This window comes from Ambystoma mexicanum, chromosome 7q, assembly GCF_040938575.1.
Source record: "Ambystoma mexicanum isolate Mex_15411 chromosome 7q, UKY_AmexF1_1, whole genome shotgun sequence".
In the NCBI taxonomy this organism is placed as follows: Eukaryota; Metazoa; Chordata; class Amphibia; order Caudata; family Ambystomatidae; genus Ambystoma; species Ambystoma mexicanum.
The window spans coordinates 851,244,752-851,263,325 of record NC_090941.1 but is presented as its reverse complement, the minus strand read 5'-3'; the positions used below and the strand labels follow the sequence as shown (position 1 = coordinate 851,263,325).

Sequence of the window (18,574 nt, the reverse complement as noted above, 5' to 3'; positions counted from 1 at the left end):
TATTAATTATATAAAGACTGTGTTTTAACCGATACAGTGTGTGGACATTCCTTTGTGGGTGCTTGGGGACTACACTGTACTTAAGAACCAGCTTGCATCACCTCCTGAGAATCTAGGCCTTGATTGCTTGTCCATTACTACCACAATAGAGAATCTTGGCAGGGGTCCTCTGTGCCTCTCCTCTACCATATAGAGAGCGGAAGTACAGACCCCCCCTCCGGTCTTTACAATGGGTCCAACAATTTGAAATAAAAATTCAAGCTAAGGATATAACGGTAGCAAAGAAACTGTGCACCTTGCTATTACATATCTTTGGCGCCCTAGCACTCACAGTGTTCAACACTCTGCCTAACAGAGGTGCAACAGATGATTATCATGCAGCGAAGGCAGCACTGAACAACAAATTCAAACCTGAGTTAAACCCTGATTATGAAAGATTACAATTCTGCATGACCCTACAAAGGGCAAAAGAAAACATCGATGATTTCCACACGTGCCTCAGGGAAATGGCGCTAGGATGCAAATTACCAGATGAGGAATTTGCTGTCTGCCAATGGGATCTCATCAGACAAACCGCTGAGGGCTGTGCTCTCAGAGAAGAACGTCCCCCTAGACTGTATCCTGGCCATGGACAGACAACGAGAACGCACTGATGATCAAGTTGCAACCTCATGGAGGCCGCCATGCAACGGCTTCCACTTGACAATGTCCAGAAGGAGGAAGAGATAGCAGCGGTCAGAGGAAGACCAGATAGGAAACGACCCGCCAACACCACGTTCGTACAGATGCCAGGACGGCAGAACCCTGGCAGATAGGAAAGCCCTGCCCAGCGTTAGGGGTCACCTGTCGCAAGTGCAAGCGACTGAATCATTTTCCTGCTGTCTGCCTCAATCCACCGCCTCGGAAGGGAAGCGAACAACCGCAGGTGCTAGACCCCAGACCTAAGGAGACAGGCAAGGCAAGGGCCATAGCCACCGCGAGAATATCACCCAGCAGCAGTGACACAGATGACAACTTAGAGGAAGAGGCATCCCCGGAAAGACACAGGGATCGACCGAAGAAGAAGGGGGAACGTGTCCATATGATAATCACCATCAAGCCCCAGAAAAATAAACCCAGAGGAAAGGAGTCCAGACAACCCTCCTGCACCATCTTAACTGACGGGACCCCCCACCAAGGTTGTAAACGATATTCCTCTGCTGAAGTTCAAGAAAATCAAACAGGTGCCCTGACCACGAGAAAGGCGGGTGCAGCTATCCGCATATAGATGCAAAAAGTAGCTACCAGTGACTGGCTAATTCCGCTTAGACCTTACACACAACGGTACAACGTGCCGAGCCAATATCTATGTGGTAGATGCAGGGTTGGAGACACTCTTGACCTGCTGTACTGCCAAAAAGCTGATGCTAGTGCAGTTCGCGCTCAGCATCAACACACCTGCCCACGACAACCTTCAAGCAAGACACAGAAAGGTGTTCCAATGCATAGGATGCTTTCGAGGGAGAAAAGTCTAACTACACATTGATACAATGATCAAACTCAAGGCTGTGAGACACCACTGGGTCCCCTTTCACCTGCACAAAGCGGAATGAAAAGAACTAGAGAAGATTGAATCCCAAGGAATAATTGAGGATACCTCAGGACCGACACCATGTGTATCCCCATGGTCGTGAGTCAAAAACCACACCAACCAAACGCAGTCAGAATCTGCATAGACATGCGGCTAGCTAATGTAGCCATCAGACGTGAACGACACGTGACCCCAAAGATTGACAAGCTAATTGTAGATCTAACAGGAGCAAAGATTTTCAGTAAATTAGACTTACGCTCAGGCTATCACCAAATGCGCCTAATCCAGGAATCAAGCTATATCACAACATTCTTATCCCACCTAGGCCTCAGGAGACACCAGAGGCAGAACTTCAGGATATCCTCAGCAGCTTAAGTTTTTCAAAACAAAATCTGGAAAGTCCTGAATGGCCTTGCGGACACCACGAACATCAATGATGACATCCTAGTATACGGAGCAACAACAGAAGAACACCATTACTGGCTGTCGGCAGTCCTTCAATGCTTAGAGGAGTACGGCCTCATCCTACATGTAGAGAAGTGTGAATTTGGCAGGAGTAAACTGAATTTCTTTAGCTGCGTGTTCAAAGCGGAAGGAGTGTCACCAGACCACGCCAAGGTGACAGATATCAAGGAAGCCAAAGCCCCCACGTCTGCATCGGAGATCAGGAGTTTTATGGGAATGGCTACATACAGTCCCAGATTCATCCCAGACCTAGCCACCACCGCAGTCCCCTTAAGAAGGCTAACCCAAAAAGAAACCATGGGAATGGTCAAAACAACACCAACACGCTTTCCAACAGATAAAGGACTCCCTGTCGAGCACCACCAGGATGGCACTTTTTGACACAAACCGCCCCTCTGAACTGTTGGTTGATGCTAGCCCGGTAGGACTAGGGGCTGTGTTGACACAAATCGATCAGGAGGGCACCGTATTCCCAGTCGCTTTTGCCAGTTGGGCGCTTACTAAGGCTGAGCAAAAAGACGCACACATAGAAAAGGAGGCACTTTCAATTCTGTGGGGATGCAGCAATTTTCAGGTTTACCTCTTGGGTCAACTGGCGAAGATATTTACAGACCATAAATCCCTAATACCAACGTTCAAGGGCTCAGCCCCACACCCTCCACCACGCCTAGAGAAGTGGATGCTGCAGTTACAAGCATTCAACATTGACGTGATATACCCAGCAGGTGCGGACAACCCTGCAGACTACTTGTCCCACCACCCACGACCAGCTACCCCTCAAGAAAGAGAACATGCCAAGGAAACAGAAGAACATGTATGCCACGAGGTAGCTTGCATCCGTCCGAAGGCGATGACGCTACAGGAAATAGCAGAAGAGACTGAAGCAGATGTCGGCCTCCAGCGCACAAAACACTCTGTACCGTCTGGAGACTGGAAAAACGTTATCAGCAGTAGCCCATCACACTACAACAGCATAAGAGAAACTACAGCCCTTGTTTGGCATCCGACAAGAACTGACTGTGTCGGAAGAAGAGGTCGCACTAAAGGGACACTGCATCAACCTGCCAGAGGTGCTAGAAGAGAGGGCCCTGTGGCTAGCACACTAGAGACACCAGGGCATCGTAAAAACTCAAGCATATCTCAAGTCTCGAGTGTGGATGCCAAAAATACAGAGTAGAGTAGTGGAAATAATTGATACTTGTGCAGCGTGCCAATCATCAAGGAGACAAATGGCGCCAGAACCCATTGCAAATGTGCCCAGAAGCAACACAAAGTGGGAATCAGTCATTGTGGACTTCTGTACTATCACCGGAGAAAGCTCCCTATTTGTCCTAATAGATGAATTCAGTAGGTACCCAGAAGTCGACACATTAAATTCACAGACGCCCCATCTGTCATAACTGCCCTGGAAAAAGTGTTTGCCATACATGAGCATACTACGGAATGTGAAGAGCGCCAATGGGCCCCCTTTTACCAGCCGCGAACTACGGCGAACTATGGCAGTTCCTAAAAAGCCTCAGCATAAGCCACCAGAAGATTGGCCGCAAGCAAACGCAGGCGCCTAAAGGTTCAGGGGGTCACTGAATAAGACAATAATGATCGCAAAGGACCAACAACAACCGTGGCTGCCAGCTGTGTATAGATTCTCAGGTCACACAGGCAGACCCCCCACACACCCACACGAGTCAGCCCGGCTGCACTAATGTTTGGGGTATCTATTGAAGCTGAACTGCTGTTACACCCAAACTGGGTACTCCCTGAACTCGACACACCACTCATGGAAGAGACACGAGAAACTGAATGAAAAAGAGAGCCATGTTCGTCGAGCACAGCACTGAGAATTCCAGTCTGGTGATACTGTGCTAGTCAAGAACCTGACACCCCCAAAAAGAAATGACCCTGTCAAATGAGTCATGCTCCTGGATAGTGCTCAACTCCGATCACAGAATGGTAACGGCCACCAGAGGGCAGGAAAGTAACATGAAACGTCTCCCATTTCCACAAGGTACCTTGAACGCTCTGGAAAGAGCAACTCCTACACATGCCTGCGGGAGCCGAGACACAGAATCTGCCCGAGGAACACCCCAGGCAAGTGACAACCCACCCTTGCAGAATGAGGCTCCGCCACCCCCTCACCTCCAGGATGATGCAGGTGAAGGCAGAGAAGAAGGAGAACAAGGGAGAAGAATCAACACCTGGTATGGAATACGGGAAAGACCTCGAACATCATCCCGACTGCGTGTCCTACATGGGGTATACCACCAAAAGCCCAGAGATGCCAGGACCCGTCCAACCCAAGAAAGACTTATGGACACCCCCAAGTGAGTCCATAGACTACTTTATTCAGAAGATCCAAGTTTGGGAGGAATCGAATGTGGTGTTTATACATACCTCACGTGAAGGGGGAAAGAGTGGCAGGAAATAAAGATGCAGTGATGACCAGAACAGACAGAGCAGAGTTACAGAGAGAGAGACGTGTGGCGACTGTGGCCCCTTTCATTAGTGCTTCTAACTGCATGCTGTGCTGTACGTTTAGAATCGCCTGACCTCCCCACTAACATGTGGAGGCCCAGGAGAGACCATCAGGTTTATAAGGGGGAAATCCAGGACAGCATTTGTTTGCTTGCTTGTTTATAATCACCAATATCTAAGTTTTGTTAGTTTTTATTTAATTGTTTTTTTTAAATTATGACAATATTTAATCACAAAATGCATTATATGACAACACCAGGCACTGATAGAAGAGATTGACATGCTTAACGTAAAGGTCAGTGTTAAACCCTTCTTCAGTTTATCACTATGCTTTGAAATCACTGGAGTGGAGGATTTTGATGTTGACCAGGGTAGCATAGTGCTGTAATCATTCTTTAAGGCTACTCGTCCAATCGATTGATAATGTACTGCACACTGAAATAAAGATATATATATATTACGGATGTTATTTAACCAGTATTTTTTATAATTATTTTATTTAAAAAATATATATGATTTTTAATGATCATTAACAAAATGAATACTATCAATATATCGTTTTCCATATTCTTATCTGCGTGTGTTATTACGGTGTTGTGATCAGTTCTGCTGCGGCATAACTGAGACACAGCTATTCTAACATGGCAGCTCAGTTTACACTCTCTTGGCATGCTCCTTATTGCTTTAGTCCTTCTTTTATGCCAAAGGCGCCTACGGTGGTCAGGCGTCTATACCGCAACCTTTAGGCAAAGTGCGATTTTTTTTCCCGCTTCGATTGGCGGGCTGTTCAAACAGCGGAAATGATGTTCCTTTTAGCAGGAAACGACAGTTTCTTGAAAGTGTATCAACAACATTGGATCAGCTGTTGTGCCGCCTGTTTGCATCTCTCCTTCAGTACGGAATTGCAGATCGTCGTATAGATGCTGGTAAGATCGCAAGGGGGCTCTGCTTTTAAATCTGAGGTTATGTGCTTGTGACTTACTTCCAGGGAAGGGCAGTATCCGTGTTTGGAGAGGGACAGTCAGCATGATTGTCGAGAAAGAAAGATTGTGTGTGTGCACGGATTCCAGGGGTTGGGCCGGGGTAGACCCTCTGTGTGATTTGTGATGTAACCCCTAACTGTGTAGTGATTCTCAGGTGGCTGCAGTCTGTCGTTTTCTAATTATCGGGGTCTTTATTCTAGCAAACGGTGTTCTGATCAGTGGCAAAAGCAGTCTGTGTGTTTAGAGGGGACTCTGAAACGTAGCTGACCACCTACGAATCACAGGAAAGTGGCATTTATCTGATTAGAGAGAAGGAGCATGCATTGCCTGGGCATTGATTTTACGGAAAATTGCGTAATCCCTAAAATGAGTGTCCCAGGGCAGGTGTCCTATGAGGGGCAGTGTCCGAGAACCGTTCATAAAGTGCCGTCGGCCTGAGACGTGGAATGAAGGTGTATCCTATTTTGCCACGTTCCTGTTGAGCATGTTGGCTTCAAGAGACCAAGCCGCATGTTCATGGTGAGCAGGGCATTGGTCTGTAGTGAATGAGTACGTCTCTTTGGTAGATAGATCTAGCAAGTTATTCGAAGGCATGGACCGAGGGAGGGGGAAATAAGTTGATCCTGGTAAATATTCTAAAATTGGCCTGAGTAGATCTTAAATTCCAGTAACACTCACTTCCGGTTGCGATATATATCTTGATGTGAACGATGTTTGACAATAGTTTGAATGAGTGAACCAATATACACTTCTCATTGTGCTGGAACATGCCCAGTCCGGCCGTGGGTCAGTGGTGGTGCACATTAATGTTTTTTTCCAAAGGTTCTAAGGTAATCTTGTCTAGATTTTTGAAGAATTTCCCATCAGATCTACTTCCCTCAACCCTGTGTATACTGCTGCTAGCAAAGGACTTATGTCTGGCAGTCACTTTGCTGCAAGATCATTTGTGTTGCGACAGGTTTTAATGCACCCACCTGCTGACGTGTTTCAAATTGTATGGGCTCACAAGATGAAATGTTTCTCTTGCCTTATGACTTCATTTTTTAAGGCAAATTAATTTGTGTTTTCATTCTCCTCTCCGTTCTGGGTCTGAAGACTGTTGATTGCGGTAGAAAGAGAAAACTGGACTGTTTTCCTAAAGCTTTCTGCCTTTCTCGCTGCTACCGCCTGTTAACCTAACTACACATCTGTGACTCGGGGAACTGGTTGGTAAAGGCTTGTTTATAAGCAACCACCTAGGAGGGGCATACACTCCACAACAACTCATATCCTGAAAGGTTTGCAGGCAGAGCACAATGACCTCTTTATATCCTGAAAGGTTTGCAGGCAGAGCACAATGACCTCTTTATCAGCGGCCTTAGGGCTGTGTGCTCAGCAGCGAGCGAGCCCAAACCAATTCCTTTGCTCCTTGTACTCTATCCCATTCCCAACGTCTGTGGCATTTCATGTGCTTTACCATCCGGTTAGCTTCACACTACTCCTTTTCCTCTGCAGAGTAAGTTGGAATACGCTGGCCGGGGCCACAATACGCCAGCCTCTGGACAAGCCAACCACCCTGAGGCCACTTAATTTGTGACTTGGTGCATTTTAAAAAGCCTTGTAACATGACACATATAATAAGCCACGTTTAGTAATTAGTTTTATTAATGCTGGCAGATTGGACCATAAATTGCATGCCCATAGACGGCTAAAAAAAATTAAGTTTAAATCCTTGCATGTTCTTAAATTTTTGTCAGTGGTCTCCAGGGTCTCATATGTCTATCCATCCAAGAATCATATTTATCCTTTACTACCCTTCCTCTCAGTTATGCCCCAGTACCTCCAGATGGTGTGTTCTCCAAGCATTGTTTTGTGATGACAAGATCTTTTTTTAAATAGTGTTCAGTGCTATATGGGCCTCATTACAATAGTGGTGGTCAGGAAACGCGGGTGCCGGTAAGCCTACCGGCACCCTTGTTTCCGTACCGCCACATTCTGAGTCTGCCTGTCTGAGCCGATGTGCCCGATAGGTCTAACCCTGCTGGCCACGGTAGGCAGACCAGTCACGGAAGCACCGGCAATGGTGCCAGTGCTTCTGTGTCCCCACTCCATAGAGTCCTATCGGACTCTATGGGAATGGGGACCTACATTTTACTTGCGGTTGAATTTCCGCGCCGCCGGGGTTGTAATCTCCCGGTGGCACCGGGAAGTCAGGCACCAGTAAATATTTACAGGTCCGGTGGTAACCCGTCGGTAGCATGGGCAGGATTACCGCCAGACCCATAATAATCTACCAGCGTTTCTTTTCCTGTGCTAGTGATACCATAGAAAGTAAAACGGCTGCCAGTAGTGTCCTGTGAGGTCCTTGGGACTGAAGCGTAGTGAGTTTACCCCCAGGAGTGTTATCACTTTTGTAAATTTTAATCTGTGTCAAATTATTCCTAGCAATACTACATCTTTGTTGTTGGACCCCAGCAATGTTTGCGCTGTCTTGCAGTGCACTGTTACCGTTGTAGAAATCCAGCAGTGCCCTATGTGGTAGGTCAGTAGAAGGAGACAGTCATTGGTGATATTTTAGAAATCGGCTTTATTTAATAAAGGGAAAGGCCTATCTGTCCCTAATAGTATTGTTTTCCCTACCTAACGAAAATCTATGAGAGTGTCCAAAGTAATTAACTGTCCGCCATCCCAAACTGCCCTGTTCTGTCCCTACCGTCAGCGCTCCTGTTAAGATTCTGAAGTGGGAGTATTTTAATCCCTATTGTAGAAATTTGGAAGTAAAATTATTTTTAGGGAGTCAAAACCTTTAGTCCCGTTCCCAATGGGAGTATTTTATAAACGAGTAAAAATATGTTCTACTGCAAAACAGAAATATTGTTGTGAGAAATACTTTTTTTGCACATTAAAAGATACATTTGACCTCATAATTCTAGTTGTTTCATCCTGTGGTAGAACATGAACTTCTGGTCCAGACACATTCATGGATATGTTTGGTTGAAAGCAGGGGCACAAGCTCAGATGTGTCCATTAGCCATTTCTATTGGGAATATATATATATATTTTTGTGGACGGTGGTGTATTTGCACATATTTTAAGGGGTGAAAGTGGTTGATACACCCCTTATCTGTAGGACTGCCTACGACTGTTGAAAAAAGGCTAAAAGAAAAGAGGGGTTGAGGAGAATGACTCCCTTCTCTTGTTGAGGTTATGAAAGCCTGTGCAAGTCTGTCTTGGGATGGATTTTGGTGATTCTTTGAACAAGTTCCTTTAATTCTTCAAAGGGCTCTTGTTCCTCCATGGCTTCCCCTTTCCTACTATAAGCACAGTTCCTTGTTCAAGTACAAGCTTTCGTAGCCACTGATTCTGGTCTTGACTATCATCTAAAATGGTAAATGTATCTATGTTCATTGTCAATTTAGGACATACTTATAATCTTCCTCTGTACAGTGGGTTTAGTTTCACATACAATTCTTTCCTCTTATATTTTATACCTAAAACACTGTCCTCTGGATAGTTTCCTTTCTCTTCCCAACATGGACTGGGATGAGGTTGGTCACTTACTTTGTAACCTTTCAAAACTTTACACCATTCACTGGTACTGGGATGGGTATGATTTGTCCCTTTGTAATCTTCATTCAATTCGTGCCACTCCCCCCACATGGGTCTCCCCTGTTCCCATTATCTCTGTCATACAGGACAGGCGTCACTGGTTATTCCCATCAGGTTTCCCATCTGACATAACCTGCTTGGACTTCTTCCTTACGTAGTGCAGTGGAGCCATTCCTTGTACAGGCTCTGCGTTGTTCAGACTGCTCGTTCCACCCTGTCTGGGTCACGCCATATTTCCCAGACCTGTGCATTCCGAATGATTCCCTCTTGCCTCAGTCTAACTTTTTGGCACTCCTCCAGCACTGATTTTCCTATACTATGATGCTCTAGCAGTGTTTGGCTGCAGTAGTGACCTTTCTGTGTTATGCGACTCCAGCAGTGTGACATTTCTACAACACTGATCTGTCGCTTCTATGGATGGTGGTAGGTCAAGAAGAAGGACCAAGTGGTGACGTTTCCAAAATATCTTGGTTTATTTAAATAATAATGAAAGGCTTTTCTGTCCCCTATTCTAAGGGTTTGCCCTACCTAATAACTGGGCTGCTCGTCGTCAATAACTGGGCTGCTCGTCGTCAATAGTCTAGTCCAAAACTGTAGTCTGTCTTCCGTCCCAAAGCTAATCTGCGCTGACCCTACCACTAAGCAGAATAACACACATCCAGGAGCATTACTTCCTTCTCCTGGACGCGCTTTCTCAGCTTCAGTAAGATATTCTTAAATAGTTCTTGGTGACTTCCTGAATCAGTTCTTTTAAATCTGCAGGGGGACTCTTCCACCTCAATGGTATCCCCTTTTCTTCCTGTATAAACATCATTTGGTTTATCAATTCAGGGGTTTGAACCTTATCCGTAATAGAAACTTGAAGCTACTTTCTTCACTTAAGTGTGGATGCTGTGATCCTCAATATTTCTTGTTTAGATGGCTCTTTTCTCATTCACTTCCCTTGGTTCTTGTCCTTCACTGGAAGGATTAGGCTTAGTCCCATATGTATTCAGACTCTTAAGAATTGTTACCGTTTCACTGAGATGAGTTGGCTGTGTTCCACACTTCTGAATAGTCACTGCTTCACTGGGACAAGTAGGCTCTCTGTCTCCCGACTCTCCTGTTACCTTTCTCCGTAAAGTTAGCGTCACCGGGTGGTTGCTCAGGACCGGGTTATCCGTCTGCATAGGAAGGGTTTCTGTGTTCCTTCCGATCCTCGGGTCCTCTGCGGTGTGACTCTGTATTGCCACTGTTGGAGCAGTCTCTGCGCCGTTCCCGACTGCACAGTCCACCATCTCCAGGTCACATTACTGCTCTTTTGTGGCTGCTGTTCTTGGGTTTGGCTTCCCCAGTGTAACACAGTACTCCATTGTCTTCTCTCCAATGTTGATGCTCCCAGAGGATCTCCAGTTTCATGGTTGTGTACAGCGGGTTGCCCCGGGACTCGCCAATACAAAATTACAAAAGTAATCCAAAAAGGAGTGTTCACCAAGCAAGAAGTAACACAATTTATTCTGGGTCTAGTCACAGCTGGGAAAGCAAAATTCATACAGCGTGCGGAACATAACTGTATGGAAGGTGCTGTCAAAGATACGCCCCTAAAACAAGAACTTTTATAATCGTACTAACTAATTGGCATCAAAACGCATTTCAACATTAGGTTGGTCCTCCATGTGAGGCTTATTGGTTGAAATACGTCATTCCCCTATACTGGGACATAGATTATCCTGAAGTGATTGGGTCCTGCAAACCTTGCCACACCACCACCGTGACGTCACAGTCCAACCTGCAATTCCCACATCATAGTGTCAAAACATTGAGGCATTGGCGATGACCAACAGATGTTTATTCGTCTGCTGCTGGTCAAATCCATCAGTTTCTCATGCGAATACAACCCATCGTGACACTGCTAGAGCCTTGAACCATATTAGGTTACTGTTTTAATGTTGCATCTTAGGAACTCTTTGAACCGCTTCCCAGGCTGGGATGTGCAAAGGGGCAATTTGAAACTGCCATGGGGCATTTTGAAACTGTCAGTAGACCAGTTTCATTAAACTAATATGCAGAATTATAAAATGTTTGTGCATCCACTGCCTTTCCCAGGCACCCAAGAGCTGAGATTCCTGATCTCGAAAGTATCAAAGGCTGTTCAATTCTTACCGTATTATCTTGGGAACGGGCAATTTGCAATGTGCTGCCTGCATCTGTGGCTACTAAGCAAGTTAATAAAATGTGATTTTTGTTTCTAGTGAAAAGCATGCTCTGGGGCCTGTTTACAGTGCCTCAGTCTGTTAAGCCCTGTATATTTATGCTGTAACCTGCACTCTATCGCCTATATGTTTATTTGCTTAAAACACAATTATTTAGGGCATTCTCCAGCCTAGTGCATATAACTGTGTAGCTATCAACAAACCCCCTGCCCCCTCACACCTTTTAGTGGGTTAATCCTGCAGCTGATAAATTAGCACATATATATTTTTTTTTGTTACTGTGCTGAACTTGCATTTTTACCACAGTTGCGTCCAGCATGTCCCATTTTTGAACTTCCCGGGTCTCTCTCCATGATTCTTCAACTCCTCCTCCTTTTTATTACGTTAATCTGAGGCTTCCCCTGTACGTAGCTGTGGTCCTTTCTTGATGTTAGGCTCCTATTCATTGACTCCTTTCAACTTCCGCATCCCAGTGTCAGGCAAGTTGTTATTTTAAGGCTTTCTTTGTCTGTGTGTCAGGCAAGCCTTGCCCCTTCTTCAGAGATGTTACAATAGCAAGCAGTGATTGGCTCAAGATGTCTTTCCTGAAGCCCTAATGGTATGAGGGAGTTCCTTGGTGGAACAGGAATCCTTGTTCCCAAGAGGGTAGTCTCTCCCTGTGAGGGCCTTACTTCACACCACCCCAGGTGAATATTGCATAGCAGGCTCTCCTCCCTAGCCTCCCAAGGAAGGGCTCCCCTCTGGGGAGAAGTGACGAGATGGCACGATTAGTCATGGGTGCTACAGCCACAAAAGCTTGTGCTGGCCTGTCACTCCTGTGGGACCCCAGCAGTTTGAGCTTATTTGAATCCTGTGCTATCGTGACCCCCGCCACCTTCTATTGTTACCACAGTGGCCAAGCTTGCGATATGGGACTACTACTAGTATGAGCTTTCTCCAGCTCATTTAGTATTAAACTTTTGGCAAAGATGTCTCTGTTGCAGTAGTGCAAGCAATGAATTGCAGTGTCTATTTCGCATCCAGTCTATCAAACATAAATCACAAATCATAATAACTTTCAGTACAATCCATAGTCCTGTAGCTCTAAAATAATAGGTATCTTGGTCGTATTGAACCAGTAGAGGCCTTGCTCATTCATCCTTATTTTAAGAATATCAGCCATTGAAAAGCTTTCTACATACAGAGACACTACAAGAATGGTATTGTAAAATCTACCAGTACTCCATTGTTTGTACAACATTAAAATGTCCTTGTTGTATTCTACACCGTTTTGCAAATGGTGGGCATTAAACCATCAGCTGTACCCACATTTTGGACTTGTAAGTGTGATATCAAAATGGTGGATGGCCAGTTTTCTCCCCTTTGGTTCCCATAAGTTACCAACCTTGTTAGAGAAGGGGAGGCAAAGGTTGAGTGGGACGCTAGCGCAGACACATCGCATGAGTTATGCACCATTATAGTGTCTGATTTGCAAGCAGCCATAATGAGTGCTTTAATGTAATGCAATTTGTCATTTGTATAGTGCCTTTTCCCATTGGTATGGCGCTGTAAGGGAAGGCCCTTGGGGTGATCGAAGTGCAAGGTATGTGAAATTCATCAGAGCAGTTTAGCATGCGTTTGTGCATTTTAGTGAGTAGGGAGGGGTGGCCAAATCCCTGTTAGCTACCCATGACGAGCTGGCATGTGGATGGGTGCTGTAAGGTAGTCGGTGAGGTGTGGGGTTTGCAAACGTAGGAGACTAACAGTAAAGATGGAATTGATGGCCTGTCTAGTAGGAAATGCAGTTACTTGTATGTGCATTCGACAGGCCCCCCAGGATATTCTCTCTCCCGATGGCCCATTCCAGCCAGTGGTAGAGGTAAAGGGTCAATAGCAAATTTAACATGGTATATACTACTGTTGGCAGCATTCATCTTGACAACTGAACATGTTGGGTGGGGGGCGGGCTACTAATCCTGGAACTACTATGAGAAGTCATCAAAGCCTGGGGTAAATGTTTTACGTTGCAAAATGTTAGCAAGTCATAGACCCTCCCACACCCCCACCCCCCTCACAACGCTACACATGCACACAGCGCACCCTTTCTTCACCAGAATCAATTACCACTAGTCTTTTCCTGGTGGCAAATGCAGATTTTAAGCTCTGGGAAAAAATTGTTCCGTTGGAACTCCCATGACTGGGCAGCACTTGCAGGTCTAGTGTCTCAATCATGAGAGGTTTGTTTTTACTTTGAGGTATGATGTAGGTAGTTAATAGACCTCGGTTTTAAATGGAAGGTATTCTTGTATAATCCTAACCGTCATGCACATTTCGTTGTGTCTTCACAAGAATTCCATATCGTGGGAGTTATACCGATGAGTCATTTGTTTGATGTTCTAAACTACAACGTTCCAAGTACTGTCCATGTTCAATACTAACCGTCTGACCTGAATTGCGTATGCCCACCCTTTCAAAGCCAGACTGTGCCTCCCCATGCACTGGCAAACATATTGTTTGGATGTCTTTAAAGTCAGAGAAATTGGCGGAGCAGGGTTGGGAACTGTGAAATTGGCTATTTCCTGCTAAGAGATGGTATTGTACACCTCCCGAGACTACCCTTTCAAGCTGCTGTTGCCACTAATCACTGGCCAAAATTAGAAAACTGTCCCTTTTTTAATAGCGAGTCTTTAATCCGGGCACCTATTTCTAAGAAAAGAAAATGAAAGAACCAGGATTTCGGCATTCGTCTCCTATTAACTGTCTGTTTCGCTTTAGGTCGACATGGAGGACTGTCATGACGGTATGACAGCATTGTGTAGCCTATACGAGTGAAAAAGATCCGTAATTGTATAATATATACTGTTGCGAAACTAACAAAAACACTGCCCAGAGCATCCCTTCGAAAGCATTCAGTTACTTGTCGGCGACCTAAACGTCTTGCCAGTACCGTTGTATGTAGCTTCCCTTTACTTTCCATTAGCCAGTTTCACTTACTATACCACGGCGGCACATCTAGAATAGCATTGTGCAGCCTATCCTCGGCTAAGGAATGTATCGTGTATGTACTAACTTGCACCGGCTTACTTAATTGGGTACACACAAAACTGTGCTCCACGGTTGAGGTGCTGCCTGTCTCTGCTAGATTAAATTGTGATTTGCTTTGGGTATTCCTCGGTTCTCTACCTAAATGTAGTCTGTATTGTACTGCCCAGGCTTGCATTGCTTAACCACCACTAATCATCCATCAGTCATTAATGCATATTGCCGTTGGCGCTCTATTATGTTTGTATTGTACTCCATTCTCTGAGTATGTACCTGCCTATCTACTGCCTACACTAGAGCCCATTCCAGGTAGAGTAGCTATGCCAAAAGTAGCATAGAATTGCAAAATCTACAGGCACTACATCATGTGCATTGTTATGCCTATTACTATTATTGCCATATGACAAATGACAAACCCAGCTCACCAACAGAACTGCAGTTGCCACACATTACTAACAACGCACTATGCCTCTCCAACCTAACACCAATAGCATTGATCTCACACCATGCTCCAATGGTGCATTTATCCAGCTAGGTGCAGGCCTATCACGCCTATACTGCCCTAGACACTATCCCCTACCTTGCCCCACACCATTTTTGCCTAACACACCAGCCTTCATCTCAACACCACCCATCACCCCTATAACGCAAACCTCTACGCCTCTTCTAGGTATAGCCCGCCACCACAGACTATCCCCCCAGAACCTACACTCCTCTCCCACACACCGGATCTGTACGAGGAACCATAAGAAAAGTAAGACTTTCCTCCCGCGCTATTAATAACCCCACCATCTCCCACTTCCTCAGACATAGCCAGCCACCAAGTGACCGACACCCATAAAACCAACAATGGCAGGTTCACCGGCTCACCCCAAATACAATTGCAAAAAAAACGCAACGCTGCACCCCACCATTACATGTGACCCAGTCTAGCTGTTCCCCATCACTGAACCATTAAAGGGTGCGCTACTCAATGTCAGATGCTTAGGCGCACACGCCATTGACATACACAACCTTATTCTTGAATATAAACTGGACCTTTTAGTAATTACCGAAACTCGGCTTCACCCAGCTTCAGGCCCACTGCTCACATTAACTATACCACCAGACTATACAGTACTTGGATCAGATCGCCAGGAGGCTACCGGAGGCGGAGTTGCCATCTCCAAAACTACACTCCGGTTTAGAGAATGCAAAACTGAAACTTGACCAGGTTACAAACTCTTAGCCCTTAAGTTAGCCATATACCCTAAAACCACCATTAGGTTCTTAATAGTGTATAGGCCCCCAGCTCTACCAAAAACCCTGATACAGACTACCCTTGCTCATTTCCTCTCTTCTCATACCCAATACCAAATTTATCCTCTTAGGAGACATTCATATGGGGTGCAATGACCAAACCATCCTCAAAGCTACTGCCTTCTACCATGCATTTTTAGAAATGCAATTTAAACAAATGGTTAATGCCCCAACCCAAAAGGACGAATCCTCGACTGGATTCTAACATTAAATACCACAGTCCTCCTTGAAGACATCGTAGAAATGTCATGGACTGATCACTTCCTCAGATTTAATATCATCACATGAGGGACCCCTCCGCACTGGCCATCCCCGCACAACCCACCCTGATGAGAAACACGGGTCCCACTGGCCATCCCCGCACAACCCACCCTGATGAGAAACACGGGTCCCATTGGCCATCCCCGCACAACCCACCCTGATGAGAAACACGAGGAAGCTCACCTCTGAAAATGTAACTCCACTGCTCAATCAGTTAATCCCAGCCACCAGTAGATCCAAACCCCGATGAGCTCTCACCACATTATCATACCTGCCTGAAGTCGGCTATTGATGAAATAGCCTCTCTCAGATCTAAACGACCTAAATAGCGCAGCAACACATGGTTCAATGATGATCTCATTGAACTTGGAAGGAAAAAAAAGTGCGCTAGAACACCTTTTCAGAAAATAAAAGAACCAGTGAATCCAAAAAAGAACTCCCAACTAGTAGCTAAATCCTATAAGCTGGAAATAACTACCGAGAAAGCAAACTCTCTCTAAACTTGCGCATCTGTAATGCCACCTCAAATAGCAAAGAGCTATTCGCCACTATCAAAAAACTGGAAACCCCCGTCCTTCCACCAAGTACAAGCAAAGTAAGCAAAGCATGGCTTACCACCACCCAAGACGAACTAGCCGCCAAAATAAACACTTTACAAAACAAAATTTATTTGCAAAAAACAAATACTACCCGCCTCTATCAACAGATTCTACAACAAATATACCAGAATTCCACTTCACCCCAGCGACTGCAGACCAAGTACTAAAAGCGATAGCCATTCTCACGCATTACTGCAAAGGAGACCACTTTAGTTAAGGATTCCGCCTCTACTCTAGTACCCACCATTACTAATTTCGTTAATGCCTCTTTCAACACCAATAGTATCCCAACCAACAACAAAGAAGCTTGGGTTACCCCTCTCCTTAAGGAACCATCCCTAGATCCCACTAACTATAGACCTATTATCGCAGTCCCCTTCCTAATCAAAATTATAGATAAAATTGCCTATAACCAAGTCCAATCTCATCTCGAAAATAACCAATTGCTAGGGGGAAGACAATCCGGCTTCCAGCCCGGACACAGCACAGACAGCATTGCTGGAACTAAAAAAACAGATGGACGCAGTCAGGGACTCGGAGAAATTATGCCTTCTGCTACTACTTGACCTCTCCGCGGCATTCGATCTAGTAGATCATAATAAACTTTGTCTAACCTTAGCAAACAATTTCCACTTCTCCAATGAAGCCACCACCTGGATTAAATCGTTCCCCTTAGACCGTACATCCAGAGTAGCCATAGGAGACGTAGCAGCAGACCCCGTTTCAGTCCCGCTGGGAGTTCCTCAAGGCTCCTGCCTATTCCCAACGCTTTACAATGCGTACACTAATTTACTACTTGCAGCACTGGTCGCAATCGGAGTAATATATACCAAATTCGCTGACGTTACACAAATACTCATTCCAATATCAGGCAACCTCGAACAGGACACTATTTGTGTGGATGAAATGTATCGAATCATCCAGATCTGTAAGGTGGCTAACAGTCTGTCTAAACGGAGAAAAAACAGAGATCCTTATAGTAGGCGCTCCCGCCAGACTAGCCAAACTTCACCCACAATACACAGCTATAGTCATTGACTGCATCCCTATCTCCAACCAAGTAATTACCTTCGGGGTCTATCTGGACTCCACAGCCTATACTGTCAAACCTATTGCGTTGAGTCGACCCTTCCTCACACAACAAAAGTGCATCACCCTCGCCAGAGACCTCATTCTAGCCAAGATTGCTATTAGGTACCTCAAATAGAAATTTAAACAAAATGCAACTACTCCGAAACAAAGCCTTACGAGCAGCACTAGGTATAAAAAAAAAAAAGGGAACACGACAACACAGGAGAGAGGCACATTGTTTACCTATCCAAGCCAGGATACTCCACAAAACTCTTACCCGTACACATAAATGTGACGCCCCCATTTAGCTCAACAAATGCCTAAGCCATAAAATCACAACCAGAACTCTTAGATCCAATGCTAACAGACATTTACACATCCCTCGCTTCAAGAATTGAAGAACAGGCTGCTCTGGTTTGCCCATAGCAGCCCCCAGAATTTGGAATTCCCTTCGAAAGAATATCAGTAATGAGCCCTCCTTAAACAAATTCAAGAAACTCTTAAAAACGTGGCTATTTAACAAATACTAATGCCACGACCCACACATACTACCATAGCTGTTCATTGCCTAGCCCGGACAACCTCTGTAAAAGCCCCTCCCTTCAAATGTATATAATTATCGTATGTATTCTGAATGCAAAATTATAACCTACTTACTATGTAAATATTAAGATTGTGCTAACTCTAATTACAAATAGACACAATCGTGAGAACAGTCCACCAAGTAACAAAGTATATTATTTAAGTAACAATCCTGCAACTAGATTATTTACCATGTAACAAAGCTTTCTTTGTCGTGTTGTCGTCTTTGTATTTCACTAATGTTCTGTACCTATAACAACTAAGATTAAAACCTAGTATACCCGTAAACTACGCGGTGATAACCCTGGGTTTGGGTGTACAACAAATGCAATCAATAAAAGAAATCTGAACCATGCTGCATGGAACACTTTTTAAGACTAGAGTAAAGAATTCCACTCGCAGCATCTTCACATTAGACATGAAACCAGAGACCATTGTGCTGTGCCCAATTATGTAGAAGGGGCATTGCCA

General features: G+C 45.0%; 1 protein-coding gene across 4 annotated transcripts in view; it reads left to right on the top strand.

Moving 5' to 3' along the window:
* The first annotated feature begins 4,041 nt into the window (after window positions 1–4,041).
* Window positions 4,042–18,574, top strand: part of CEP295 (centrosomal protein 295) — a 721,329-nt gene continuing 706,796 nt past the window's right edge. For 2 of the 4 annotated variants that reach the window (XM_069639288.1, XM_069639286.1), the window contains exon 1: window positions 5,259–5,433. The gene's annotated coding sequence lies outside the window, so the exon portion shown is untranslated. Of the gene's footprint in view, window positions 4,357–5,257; window positions 5,434–18,574 lie in introns of those variants that run through there. The other 2 variants (XM_069639287.1, XM_069639289.1) reach the window with 2 other exon arrangements.